Source organism: Pygocentrus nattereri, chromosome 4 (genome assembly GCF_015220715.1).
Source record: "Pygocentrus nattereri isolate fPygNat1 chromosome 4, fPygNat1.pri, whole genome shotgun sequence".
Taxonomy (NCBI): domain Eukaryota; kingdom Metazoa; phylum Chordata; class Actinopteri; order Characiformes; family Serrasalmidae; genus Pygocentrus; species Pygocentrus nattereri.
This window is the reverse complement of record NC_051214.1, coordinates 29,992,029-30,006,352: the sequence shown is the minus strand read 5'-3', so window position 1 is coordinate 30,006,352 and position 14,324 is coordinate 29,992,029.

Genomic DNA, 14,324 nt, shown 5'->3' with positions numbered 1-14,324 from the left:
GATTCAGTCATTGAGACGTAAACAAAGTCATTCAGAGTGGTGTAATAAAGTGTTCGCTGCAGAGAAGTTTCCAATTTCCGATTTCTGTAGAGTGGCGGTGATAGGAACCAGGCACGATGTGTGTGTAGTAGAGGTGGCCGATATGGCGATATGTCAGAATACAGTAATTTCCACAATACTTTTCACAATACACAATATGGTATGAAATAATTATTTTCTGCTATTGATAAGTTGGAAAAAACAGTGCCGAGCCACATAAAAATACTATTAAAACAATGAATACCATAAATTATTTTCAACATTTTGTACATACTGCACTGTACTAAATCCAGTTTAACAGGACTTTTTATGCTCAGGTTTATTCAAACATGCAGTTGGGAAGTGTTTTTAAGTACTGATGTCCACAATATGCTCAGAAATGCATATTGTCATATAGTTCATCCCTATAAGGATACATTTTGTCATTATCTGAAAAGATATATTTTCTTTGCAGACTATTTTACCTTACAACACCCTGCCTGCATGTTCTCTGCCATGAATAGATTTTAAAAAGTACAGGGTGATTCAAAAAGATTAATCCAATGTCAAAGCGCCATATTTTTACAACTGTGAGGCGTCTAAGAACCAATCACATACCAATTGAAAGAGGGGGTCATAGAGTTTCTGACTGTCAGTGGTTATAGCTCCTTTCAGTCTGTGAGGAGATGGCAGATCCTGAGCAGAAAACATTTTGTGTTATCCACTTTAACAAGAGTGAATCCGTCATAACTGTGCAGCGTGATTTTTGTCGGCAGGGAATCTCCAGTAGCTCAGAGCGTTCGTCGTTGGTTCCACAAAACCGGATGATCTCCACGAGTGCAGTGATACAGCACCATGCAACATGCTCAATCAAGTATGGGATGAATTTGACTATCACCTTGATGTTGTTTGTACAGCTGCAGGAGATCATATTGAGCTCAAATTACATAAACTTTACACTCACTTTACCCGTTTACAGTTTGTTGCACTGTAGTGGTTTACAAGTGAAATAAATCATTTCAAAAGATCAGATGAATCTATTTGCTCAAAACCTCCTCAAAACTATCATAAAGCAATGCGTCAGGCATCAGGCAATATTTTTATAAGCACTTCATGGAATAACTTCCTGTGAGGGAGCTTTCAGAGGCAGACATCTGGTTTCTGCCACCACCACTGTGAAAAATTCTCACTCGACTCAATTCTCAAGTCTCTTTAGAATGAAGCATTTCACATCAAAATGACTCTGACTGGCTCCGAAAGGCTTTGTTTACATCTTAACCATTTCATTTTGCCGAATTGTTGACAAATCGACAGAATTCCACTTTAACAGTGTGTTATCTATGGATAACCCACACCTTAGTAAACACTTTGTCTTGAACAAAGTTGACAAAGGTAGTTTAGATAAGTTTCCTTATTGTTTTCATTTTATTACATGTCAAGCTTTTTCACTTGACACAGTAAAAAACCAAGAAGTATATCAGCAGTATTTAAGCAGAACAAATGACCTTCTGATTCACACGGTCAGAAAACAACATACGCAAGAGGAACAGACTCTAGGCAGGGTCTGTTGGAGAGACATCTCAGTAGATATGAAGAGAGGAAGAAAAGAATTGATGCAATCATTACTCCTACAATAAAAATATCACATACTGCTGACAGCTCAACCACAGTAGCAGAGCTGTAGGTGTTAAAACACGCAGAGTATTTAACACAACGTCATGCTCGGTGAGATGGATAGAATGGGGCCAGAAAGGGAGGCAGCGGAATTTGGGATGTTACTGTGAGCGACTCTAAACCCTCTGCCCCAGAGCTCCTGTTCATCTGGTCCAACTGTTTAAAGGACAATGAACTGCAGAGCAGCAGAGACAAACACACGACCTCAACATCTTCAGCTCGTCGGAACAGAGGGGCAGAGGATTAAGATTATAATCCACCATTTGTGTGCTGAGTTTTTTATGACTCAGTTCTCACGCTTGTTTATAGATTTGTGTGGTTACTTTCTGTCATACTGTAATATATTGTTAGGGTCCTCATAATACCATTTCTTTTACATTTATGCCAACTGTTTAAAATATTATGTGAATATTTAATGATAAAACAACAAACAGTAAGAGTTCAAAATTCTAATGAAATTGTTACTAATGACAAAATTGCGAACTCTGAAACTAAGAATATTCTCCTTCCTCCTTTTTTTGTTTTGTTTTGTGTCTAATATACTGTGTAGTACATTTTATGTTAATTAATTTGGGCTAATTTTTATATTACATTTAATCTATAACGTCTTTGCACTACAATTCCTATGCACACACACACACACACACACCCATACACACACACACACACACACACACACAGCCGCTTATCCTTCTGGGTCGTGGGGGGAGCTGGAGCCTATCCCAGCAGGTATTGGGTGGAAGGCAGGATAAACCCTGGACGGGTCACTAGTCCATCACAGGGCAGACAGACAGATAAGTTTATATGCAGTGACTGATCATTTTTTTATACCAACAACATATTACATATTACAAATGCCCAGTAAGGTTGTAAAAGGGGCAAGTGGGCTACAAGCTAAGAGTTTGATATGTTTTAATACAAGCAACCCGTGCATCTCTGTTACAATTGAAGCCATGCATTTTGTTTCCAGCACTTACTGTTCATGAACAGTTTATCTAAAAGTGGAGCAAATTTAATCACTACCTCCACAGGCTTGGTTAAATGTAACAGATAGGGGGGCTAATTGTAACCATCTAACTGTTATGCAAGAGCTTTTGTAAGTGTTTTGCTCATATTTATAGGATTAAAAAGCGTTATAAACCAACTACAACAATTCTGTGTTGTTTGAACCAGACAAGCTTTCCAATATAAATATAGAAAAAATATATTATTTACAGGGTGTCCCAAACAAATTGGCACCATATCGTAGTCTAATAACATAGCCAATTCTCCCTCAAATGATTTCACTTTTAATGTTGGTTTTTTCAGGTTGAAGAATGGCATTCGCTAGAAAAGAACATGTGTCGTGTCACAGGCAGTGCACATATTGAACATTTGTGAAGCTGTGAAATCGGTTATGAAATCTACGTCCCTCTGAATTTCTTGTTCGAATTTTGATCAATAAGTCTTATATTGTTCAACATAAAGCCTATGTAATGCCGTTTGCCTACGACATGTAGTTACTCAGATATTCACATCTCAAATGATGTCTTTTTTTGGGCCCCTTTTCTTGACATGTATTAATTTGTGCATAAAAACAACCTAACATTGAATGTTTTGATTTATATATTTATATAGCAGGATATGGAAAGATATTCTCTCCTTGTTCACTTAGGTTTAGTTGTAGCAGTGCATTATAACACCATCATGTACTTTAAACTGGTGTTATTTACATGATTCAAAATGGTGCTGCATTACAGACACCAAGGAGATGATTAAAGCAGTATAGGTGTGAAGGCTGTGACTTGGATAAACTGTCAAGTTCACAGATGACGTTGCTATGATTATGAGAATATGAATGAGAATGAGAATGAGAACCCACTTCAGGTTGTGCCTCCCTCTCCCTGACTTTATATGAATGGCATCTGTAGAACGTTTTGAGTGAATAAAAATACTTTATTCTGGCTAGCTCTCACAATGCAAATGCAAATTGGTCATATGTTTCAAACAGTGCTATGTTTTTGATATGAAGATGGTAATTAAAAAATTCAAGTGTGAATTTTGTCATTTATACTTGCTTATCTGTAAAACATGACACAAAAAAGAAGTTCATGTCACACAGATTACACTGCTACAGGAATAAAGGAAATCACACGCTAAGCTCAAACCTGTTTTACTACATTAAAATGCCTGATTTAGGCTGTGCCCCACACTCCCCCAATTTAATTATCATTTTGGCATTGCCTACAGAAAGCAATGCAGTATATGATTAGAGATTCCAAGTCTATGACATTGGAACTGTGGCCTGGGTGTGCCAGGCTGAGCTTCTGGCACACCTGTTTATGCCTAAACACCTGAGGTTGAGGATGTACTCTTGCAGAGATCACAGCTATCAGGCCTGAATCACTTGAATTTGATATGGGTGTGCGTTTGAGCACATGTAAGAGTGAGAGTGAAGTATTGCACAATACACCTTGGTGGTTCGTTTTGACTGCGCTGTTGCTCTTCAGTCTGCATCTGCCCTCTAGAGTGGAAGCGCCAGTATTTCAACTTATAAAAGCTTGTAAAACTGAGACTTCGCTATATCAAATATGTCTTGTCCGAAGTTCAGTCATAGAGGTCGGCTGCGTTTTCTGCTTCTCGTGATCAGCATAATCCCAGACACATTCAGTGATGTTGAGGTCTGGAGGTCTGGACTCTGGGGTGGCCAGTGATTTGCAAATTTTCTTCTTTTTTGTTTGTTTTTTTTGTTTGTTTTTTTTAGTAACAGCTTTTAACAGCTGCACATCATTTCAGACTCGCAATGTTGAGTTTTAACACAGCGGAAAGATAAACAGACACACCTATGGATTTTATCAGGTCTGAAGCAGAATGTTTTGTTGGTCTACCAGGTCTTGCATGGTTGTTAGGAGTCCAGTTTTCTCTGTATCTTTTAATAATTTTTTGAACTCTAGTATTTTTGGAACTGTTATTTCATTTATTTTCTTTTGACTTTTACCTGTTACATCTGTTTACATTATATTTAACTTTCTATGGACAATACCATCCTGCCTAGGTGGGAAAGCCAATGCTAAACCAATAAGACTGTACTTGAGAGCATATACATGCCATTGTGAATGGCCCTGGATAATATTATCTGCTAAATAAAATAAAATACTTACATAAATGTATCTCTAATTTTGTTAGCATGGCTTTGTAAAATGATATGCATTCATATATTCATATTTGCATTATAGTGGGAACTTGAACTCTTGAATTTTTGTCAGCATCGCCCACAAGAAGTAGGTTGAATTCTGGTTTAACTCTCGGTTATGGCCCAGAAATTCCTTATCAGTGCATTCTTAGTTAGCATTCTTGTTTATAAACCAACCAGAGTTGTCAGACATACAATGACTAAATGTAGAAGTGTAATGAGAGTTTGATACCCTGATGTTTAATTCTCTAAAGGACTTGGCTGCTGAAGTGTGGTGGTAACTCTAGAACTGTGACCTCATTGCTCTCTGTCTTACCCGGTTCTCTCTCACTGGCCTCTATCTGGACTCAGGTAACCATGCCTTGCATGACTGAGTTGGCTCAATTAATACCTGCTTTTCTCTTCTTTCTCTCTCTCTCTCTCTTGCTCTCTCTCTCTCTTGCTCTCTCTCTCTCTCTCTCTCTCTCTCTCTCTCTCTCTCTCTCTCTCTCACTGTGGGAATGTTTCTCAGTAAAACCTCCCCATTGTGAGCAGTCTGGGCATAAAGTCAAGACTGAGTCAGAAGTAATGGCTGCCCTAATCCACCTCTTTTGGTCACGTTGAAATCTAAGCTTTTGAGATCACCTGTGGTTCTGGCGGTCAGAAGTATAGGTCTGAGATAAGGAGCCTCAAATTCCAGACTTTGTCAGAGAGGATTGTTAAGTAGTATAGAAGCATTTGCAATTTTGCATTTCAGTAAAAAAAAAAAAAGATGAAGGTTGCTGGTTCGATTCCCTTGGCTGGCAGTCCATGACTGAAGTACCCTTGTGCAAGGCACCTAACCCCCAGTTGCTCCCCGGGTGCCGTGGAAGAGGGCTGCCCACTGCTCTGGGCAAGTGTGCTCACTGCCCCCTAGTGTGTGTGTTCACTAGTGTGCATGTATGTGGGTGTGTCACTGCACGGATAGGTTAAATGCAGAGGTCTAATTTCACACTGTGTAAACACAGTGACAAATGGTTGTAAATTCTTCTGTTCTAATATAATATGGCATTATATACAGTCATATGCAGTAGTTTGGGCACCCTTGGCCAAATGACATGATTTGTTGATTTTCTAAGTATTAGTACATAAACACATTCTCTTCAGAGGACACAGTTCTGCACATTTTAATACACAACTACTGTTTATTTGCTAAATTTAACATTGAGGTGATGAATAAAACCTGGTCTGTGAAAAAGTCAAGGCGCATTTTATATGTTATTTGTTATATGTTTATATGTTATATGTTTTTTCTTTTTAATTTCCAATATATTAAACAAAGCCAAAAAATAGAGGTTGTGCTCTAAAATTGCAGAAAATTGAAAAAGGATGTTCAAACTTCTGCATAAAAACTTCAACACTATGTTCTTAAAAATAAAAGTACCAAGGAGCAATGCTACAGAAAAGCCACTTTTATTTTAATTTCCTCTAGAACCGTCCAGTGGACAATTTGCCAAAGAACCTTTTGTGTAAATGATTGTGTGAGTCTGAAGAACCTTTTTAGTCAACCACAGAATGTAAATCTTATCTGAAAAAGGCTGGTGTGGCTGGAAGTTTTCATTCCAAACAAGCTTAAGCACACCTGATTACACTTGCTTACATCAGGGTTGTCCAGTCTTATCCACAAAGGCCTGGTATTTGGAAGACGGAGACCAATTGATTAAAGGTTCTACACCAGTTAAAGTTTTGACTATGAACTATGAATTCAAGGCCAGAATTACTTAGGTACCTTTATTGTTAAAGATGTAGAGCTCAGCATATACACTCTTAGCAAGCAAGTTCTGAATAAAAGGTTTTGGACTCATTATAACAGTGGAACCCTTTTTGGTGCTATATAGAAACATTTTAAAGGTTCTTCAAACACCTACATAAAAGAGGCTCTCTAACATAGAGAAGAACCATTTAACCAGATAACGAACCCTTTAAGTATTCAAAAGGCTATTTAAGTTACCATACTTCAAAATACATCCAGTGACTTTACTGCAAAACCCTTGAAGAACCCCCATTTCTTACTGATATCACAGTACAGTAAACAGTAAACAATGATAGGTTTGTCACAGCAGAAATCTTGCACAATTCTGGGTGTGACTTTGCGGTAATAAGCTCTGTGTGTATGCATTTGTGTGAGGGTGTGTATATGAGAGAGAGAGAGAGTTCAGGTGTGCTAATAGACAGGTATACCCTACAGGTGTATGATAAATATCACATCATGTAGACCAGCTCCTGTGCACACGCATACATGCACTGTCACATTCACATTCACACCGACTGCTTTCCCTCTGACTAAGTCACTCTCTCAGTGACGCATCGTCTCATCGTGTTTGTTCAAAAGTTCTTAATCACTGTAATACAGTCATGTGTGAAGTGACACATGCAACCTTAGCCAACCTCTCAGGTTTTGTCTGGGCACATCTGTGATAAACACCTGTGCATTTACTTTTACTGTGCTTTGTTTTTTCATCAACACAAATGAAAAATGCCATTCTTAAGATCATCCTCAGGAAAACAAAGCACATCTCATTGTTTTTGAAGGATCACAGATTTCTAAGTAGGAGCTAAAAGTCAACCTGATATCAAAATGTACCCTTTTGTTATATCGTTAGTTCACCATTTCATATCGTTTCATATAGTTTAAAAGACAGATTTCCTGCTTTCCCGTAATCTTCTATCAAAATGTAATAACTTTTGCCCATCTCACTAAACGTCTTCTGAGTCGCATGCACCTGGGTGGGAAAATAAATATTAAATCTGTTTAATCTTCCATCTGTGTCTATCATTTAGCCAAAGCACTTGATAAGGACACTCAGAAATACATCCAGAAGGAAGCAGGTTTTGATTTCTGATTGCCTTTGACTTTGATTACTTTTGATTACTGACTGAGTTTAACACAATTTACACCTGTGTTATTTTAATCACTATATTCACATCTACAGTGCACCATTTGGAAGCACATGACCAATTCAGTTAGACCCTGGATGAAGGACAGCCTTTGCAGAGGTAAACAAAGCTATAACACAACATTGCAACCAGGCTGCCCAATGTGCACAATGAGAGCAGATCATTTCACCCTTTTCTTTAACTTTTTATTCACAGAATCCAGTTTTACAACACTGATCTGATTTCCGGTGACACTGAATGAGATTCCAGGAGATTTTTCTGTCAAGATTTCTGTCATTGAGATGTAAACAAAGCTAAACAAAGTGGTTCATTGTAGATAAGCTTACTGACTTTCTTTACTATGGTGGGTTTGCAGGGTCTACACATAAATGCAGCCATTTGATTTACTGTCTAAAACCCCCAGTGAACCTACATGTGTCTTCTGAGTTTTTATGTGCAGTGTTGATGCTGGTAAAATAGGGATAAATCTGGAAAAAAACAAATTTTTGTTAGGGTCTATTCTGAATAGATTTTAGAAAGATGTTTTAGTCCTTAATTTATCCTTAAACAGTCATAAAAACAATTAAATCCTTCAGGCATCTGGTTCCTATCACCACCACTGTGAACAATGCTGACTCTTCAAGTTTCTCTAGAACAGAACATTCCAACCACTATGAATTACTTTGTTTACATCTTAACCATTTAATTAAGCAGAGATGTGAAAAATCCCCTCTTCCCTTTAGATTTCCTCTTTAACAGAAACATTTCATTGTAAGAAGTGACAAATAAGATGAGTATGAGGTAAATATGAGACACATAGTAATGTTTGGGGTTCTCTTCTACACTGATAGGCTGCTGAAAGATTCCTTAGCGTTGTTAAAGAAAATGATGACTTTACTTATGGTAATATCATTCAGCTAAGCCATTAAGAATCAGTAGCACAAGAGTTAAGCCATCTGTGAGGCAGTATTTGACCAAAGAAAGAAATATCCAAGGTTTATTTTTTCTCAGGAGCTTAATTTCTGAAATTGGAGAAAATTGGACCCATCTGGAGAAACGGAAAAAATAAATAAATAAAACAGAGCATTAAGCATTCTGTTGACTGCTTGTCTTTTACTACTTTAAATCTTGTTTACTACACATGATTAAGTTCACTTAGCATTGCAAACAAAAACTGTTCTTCAAAACTGAAACTCAGACTGAAACTCAAATTTGGTGTTACGTCATGCTGTCGGAACAAAACTTCCTATCTCCATTTTTGTCATTTCTCAGTTTTTGACGGACCAAAGGAAGTGGTCCAAAAAGACATGGAAAAACGTTTGGTTCCATTGACTTACATCAAAAGTAACATCTGTATTGTCTTTTTGTTGTACAGTTACTATTTTGTAGATACAAGCTTTTGATCCAACAGCAGCGATATGCATCCATTAAACAACAAAGCATAAAACAAATTCTATTTGTAAGGGGAAATAAAAGAAAATTTATTTACAAATGTAAACCTTTTATCACCTTTACATGGTGCTCACGAAAGTACATGTATAATCATATTCAATATTACATTTCTTTGTCACCCTGTGAAACTTCATATGAGCATGTGCTGAAACAAAGAATGTACTAGAGTATCGAAACATGCATTTCATGATAGTTTTCCACCACAGTACAATAGGTTTTTGATACAGAAGTTAAAAAAAAGCTAAAATATTGTCTTAGATTCCAGTCACCACCAATATTTTAGTACCTGGTGAAAACATAATAAACACAAACAAGCCATTTAAGAAGAAGTGTAAAGAACATTAACTGTTCCTAAAAGAACAGTGGAGCCCATTTCAGTTTATGTCAGAATGTTTGATATTATGTATGCATGGATCTATCTATCTATCTATCTATCTATCTATCTATCTATATATATATATATATATATATATATATATGTTTGAAAGTCTGACCTCCTTCATTAAATGAAAAAATGTTCAGTTAAGCCAACATTTAAAAAGTGGGTGCTTTGCTGAAAGACATTACTTGTAAACAGGTCAGTCACCTGCAAATAGTAAACAGTAAACAGATCAACAATCTGTGAAACTGATTTAAAGGTATACAGTACATACTTTGTCCAAACCATTTCAGGTCTGTAAATAAATGGTTCAGACTGCTAAACTGTCCTCTACTTTTAAAAATATTGCTCCCTAAAAACAGCATTTTAATTTTCAATTTAGTGTGGAAACACATGTTTGTAAACTACTTGTTACGTTGTACCTCAGAAATATTCAGCTAACACCCTCTCTCTCTCTCTCTCTCTCTCTCTCTCTCTCACTCTCACACATACACTCTCTCTGTGTCCCTCCCTCTTATCTCTCTGCTCAAGTTTCACTCCCAGCTGTTGCCATGGAGAGCTTGAGTTGTTTTGTGTTGAACAGTGTCATTAAAGAGACACACACACTGAGAACATCTGAGTGAATGAGTGAACGAGGGAGGGGTAGAGCAGGGGAACAGAAAACTGGGAGTGCAGGCGGCTAAGAAGAGACAAAGAAAGAGAGAGATTTATTGCTCTTTTTAGAAAAGGAGCCAAAAAGAAAGACACAAAAATGTTAAGTGAGGGCGTTACTGTGGAGGTCAGAGAGACCCATAAACACATTCTGCAGCTTCAGAACAACACCTAATCCTCCTCGAGCAGGAACTTGCGGAGGAGCACTTTGCCACCCAGACCCCACATGAATGTGCAGCAACAGTTTAAAGACAAAAACAAGCATTTCAAAATTTTATTCATGAAAAAACACTAAAGCAGTCTGGGTTTTTTGTGTGTTGCACTAGTGGAATAAAGTACAGAAGCGAGGGTTGAACTGGGTGATAAAGCAATCTGGATTGGTTTCTTTGTAAAGTTGTCCCAAAAAGTCAAAGAACTGTTCACACTGTTGTGGCAAAGGGCTTTTAGTGTGCATGTCAGCTATTCTCCTTTAATGGAGCTGTTCTTTGACACTCTGTGCAGAGCTACGAGCTACACAGCTGCAAAAAAGTTTGAATTTATTCAGGTTTGACGCTAGGCTATTATTTAGCATCCTGTAGCTATATAATAGTCTTTAGGCCACCTTTATAAATAGCTGAGCCTCCAGTTATTAATTTCACTGGATGAAACCTATTTATTATGTTTTTATTCATTTATTCCCTCAAAGTGGTTATTAAGCACCACTGCACTCCCCTCCTTATCCTAAAGCGAGCAACAATTGCTGTGTTATTTTTCTGCTATCCATGGCTTTGAAGCTCATAACTCAAAAACTGAAAAACAACCCGAGGACAGTGAGATGAAGCTGCAGGTAGCTGCATGTTGGATTGCTCATATACGTCCTCATTGTGGTCTCTCACCTCTGTTAAGTGTGAGCAAGTGATTAAAAATACTTGAAAGCTTTTTGTCAGTTGTTTGTTGCTGCTGAAGTTCACAGGAGGACTACATTATCTAACTTTCTATGGGGTGATGGCTCCAAACTGCTTTTGTAGCATGTTGTATAAGTAATGGAAACTCTACACCCCAAATAATGCAACATATGCCAAATTTGAAGCGACTTGTGTTTCAGGCGTAGGGTACAAATCATTTTCTATAGGTGTGTAATGCTTGCTAGCTAAGAGACTACTGTTCAATAGTTAACAAAGTTAAGAAGTCCACTTTGTGGTAGCTAGTTCAGAGACATTTAGTAAATTTAGGCAAGATAGGCAGACTTATTAAACGGTGATCTATTAAAAAAAATGAACATGTCCTACCATAAGACATTTATATTTATATTTATATTTATAATGCACAACATAAAACTGTAGGTGTATTTTTAAATCATGCTTTCAGAAAATGTTACCAAAAATAAAAGAATGACTAGGATTTTTTGATACCCTAAATCACTTTATCAGGGAGCAATTAATAATATTAACCCTTGTGTGGTGTTCAGGTCTGTAGGACCCATTTTCAGTGTTGATCAAAATTAAAAATGATGTGATTTATTATTATTTTGACCTCAACAGCTTAGCAATGCTCACTAGTCATTTTACAGTTGAAGTCTTTAGCAACACGTGTGGATATATTTTGGCCATGAAGATTTACCTGCTGAATTCTGAAACATCACATGGAAGAGTGGAGGGCTTGTTTTCTACTCATCTTCAAAGCCACAAATAAAAAAATGTCAGTTGTCCGTTTTGGATTTGTTTGCATGGTAACCCGTTGTGGTTTCTAAACACACCTGTTTTTATTATTTTAATTTTTTGGTTTGTAAGTCGCTTCATTTTCATATTTAGAGCAAACTAGGCAGATATGTAAGTGGTAACATCCTCCTGGCGTACCGTCTTGCAGTATATGATGAAAGTTTTGCTGCACATTGGAATATTTTGCTGGAGTAGTACGTCATCCTGGTATCTTTGGTGTAGTGGCGAAATTCATGTTGGTCACTCACTGCATGCTGTTTACTAGGGATTTTGCCAATCAGTGTTTTTGGGGGCAATACTGATCAGCATGATCAGCTGATAGTCGATGCCGATCGTGCTGAATACACATAGGAGCGGTAAGCGATTCTGAAGAGTTGTTAATATGTAAATTTAACAGCAAAACAAATGTGTTTGAATTTTCTTCATTTTCCAGCTTAAATGCTGCAGCAGTTACACTCTGGAGCCTCAGGCTAGTGTATCCAGTGAAATAACTATAGGCCATGCAACAGGTACAGCTAACAGGACAAAATAGTCCCCTAAATAAATAATAAAAATTAAAAGGACTGACATACGATTGCTTTTGTAGCTCTGCAGCTTATATTTATTTTCAGCACCTGCCAAAACTGTGGGTCATAAAGCTAACGCTACTGCAGTAAGCTAAGATTAGCCCTCAGTAACGTGCTAACAGAAATGTATTCTCAAAGCTTTGATAATAAACACAGTGAGTTTGCAGTGAAATATAAGCCAAATGTGAAATGATGTACTTAAGTACAAATGTATTATACTCGTGAAACGGATAAGGTGAGGCTGCAGTTTTCTGCCTTTTTGCCAGCGTCTTGTTTGAATTTTCTGATTCCTGCTTGCAGCAGTTACACTCTGGTGCCTCATATGGCTCATATGCTGTACGTCACTGATCAGCTCTTAGGGTCAGCTAAGTTAGAGAAATATCAGCGGATCACCGAATGCATATTTGGGCTGAAAATTGCCCGATACCAATACATAGATATGCGATCCTTCCATCTCTACTGCGAAATCAGTACGCAAGCGGTATGTAGTAGGCTATTTCAAACAGAGCCATTAAGTTACTACACTAGACTAACAATAAGCACATACTCAGTTAGACCACTAAAAATGATCCTCTGCACATTTTAACACTCAGTGGCAGGGCAAAGTGTTAGAACACCGGCATTGATAGTATAAACACGGCTTACGTTGGAAGAGAATGTTCAGTATTAAATGTTAAGGCCTAGTAAATGTGCAATATCTTTTTTTAATCATGCTTTATGTTCCATCTTGGTAAATGAGTTAAATACTACATCAGACACGTTTTATATGATTCTATTCAAACTTTAACATTAAGGAATTATTATTATTATTAGTAGTAGTATTATTTTGATATTATTGTGATATATATTGCTTTATCCTAAGCTGAGCTCAAGCCTGTCCTGTTAGGTCTCCACACTGAGTGATACAACATGCAGAAATGAAACAGAAGGGGGCAGTAATTTGCATACAGTTAAGTACTTAAATGCTAAACCACAGTGAGGACATTGTGTCCAGCTGGTTTTGAGGTCTGGTCCTGGAGTGGACCTGCTGCGCACATTTGAGTGTTTTCTTGGTGTAACAGAACAGCTTCAACTCAGTAAGGGCTTGTTAATGAGCTGATCCACTGGATTAGGTGTGTTGGAGCAGGGGATATATATCCAGGGCAGGGCTACTCCAAGAGCAGGTTTGGGAACCACTGATTAACAGCAGGAGTTCTCTTTTTTTAGTTGATTCCCTTTTATGGAAAGCAAGTGCCACTGCACAGTTACTGTTGTATTTGCCAGCTTCAACACATTGCACACAAAAACGCAATATTTTATATGTGCTGTTGTATTTTAAACTCAAATTTGAAATAAATTTAAATTGTGCAATAACATTAGCAGAAATAATGCCAAATTTAAGTTTGTTCCCTGTGGAGAATGTGTTCATTTAGTTTTACTTGAAAAGTCAGCACAGTGTAATTTCTCGAGTTCAAACCTTTGCATACACCTGTACAGTGCCTTAAAGAAAAGGCACTTTTTTTACTTTTTTTTTTTTTGATAAATCATAAAATATCTGATAAAATATTTTTTTGTGAAATGTACACAAACCATTTTTTATTGATGTGAAATCCATGTGACTTTTCCATAAGGGGTCATTTAGCTAAAGTTATAAGGAATCTAAGTTATAGGAAGTGTTTTGTTCTGCTCTCAAGTTCCATTGTGAGCCATGTCATCTGCTCTGCTTAGCAGGCGGGAAATCAAACCTATTTCTAAAACACCAAAATCGCTTAGCAGCAGATTTGATACTAAATATCCACTGATAAAGTCTCATGTCTTCTCAGAGCTCCAATACTGTTGGT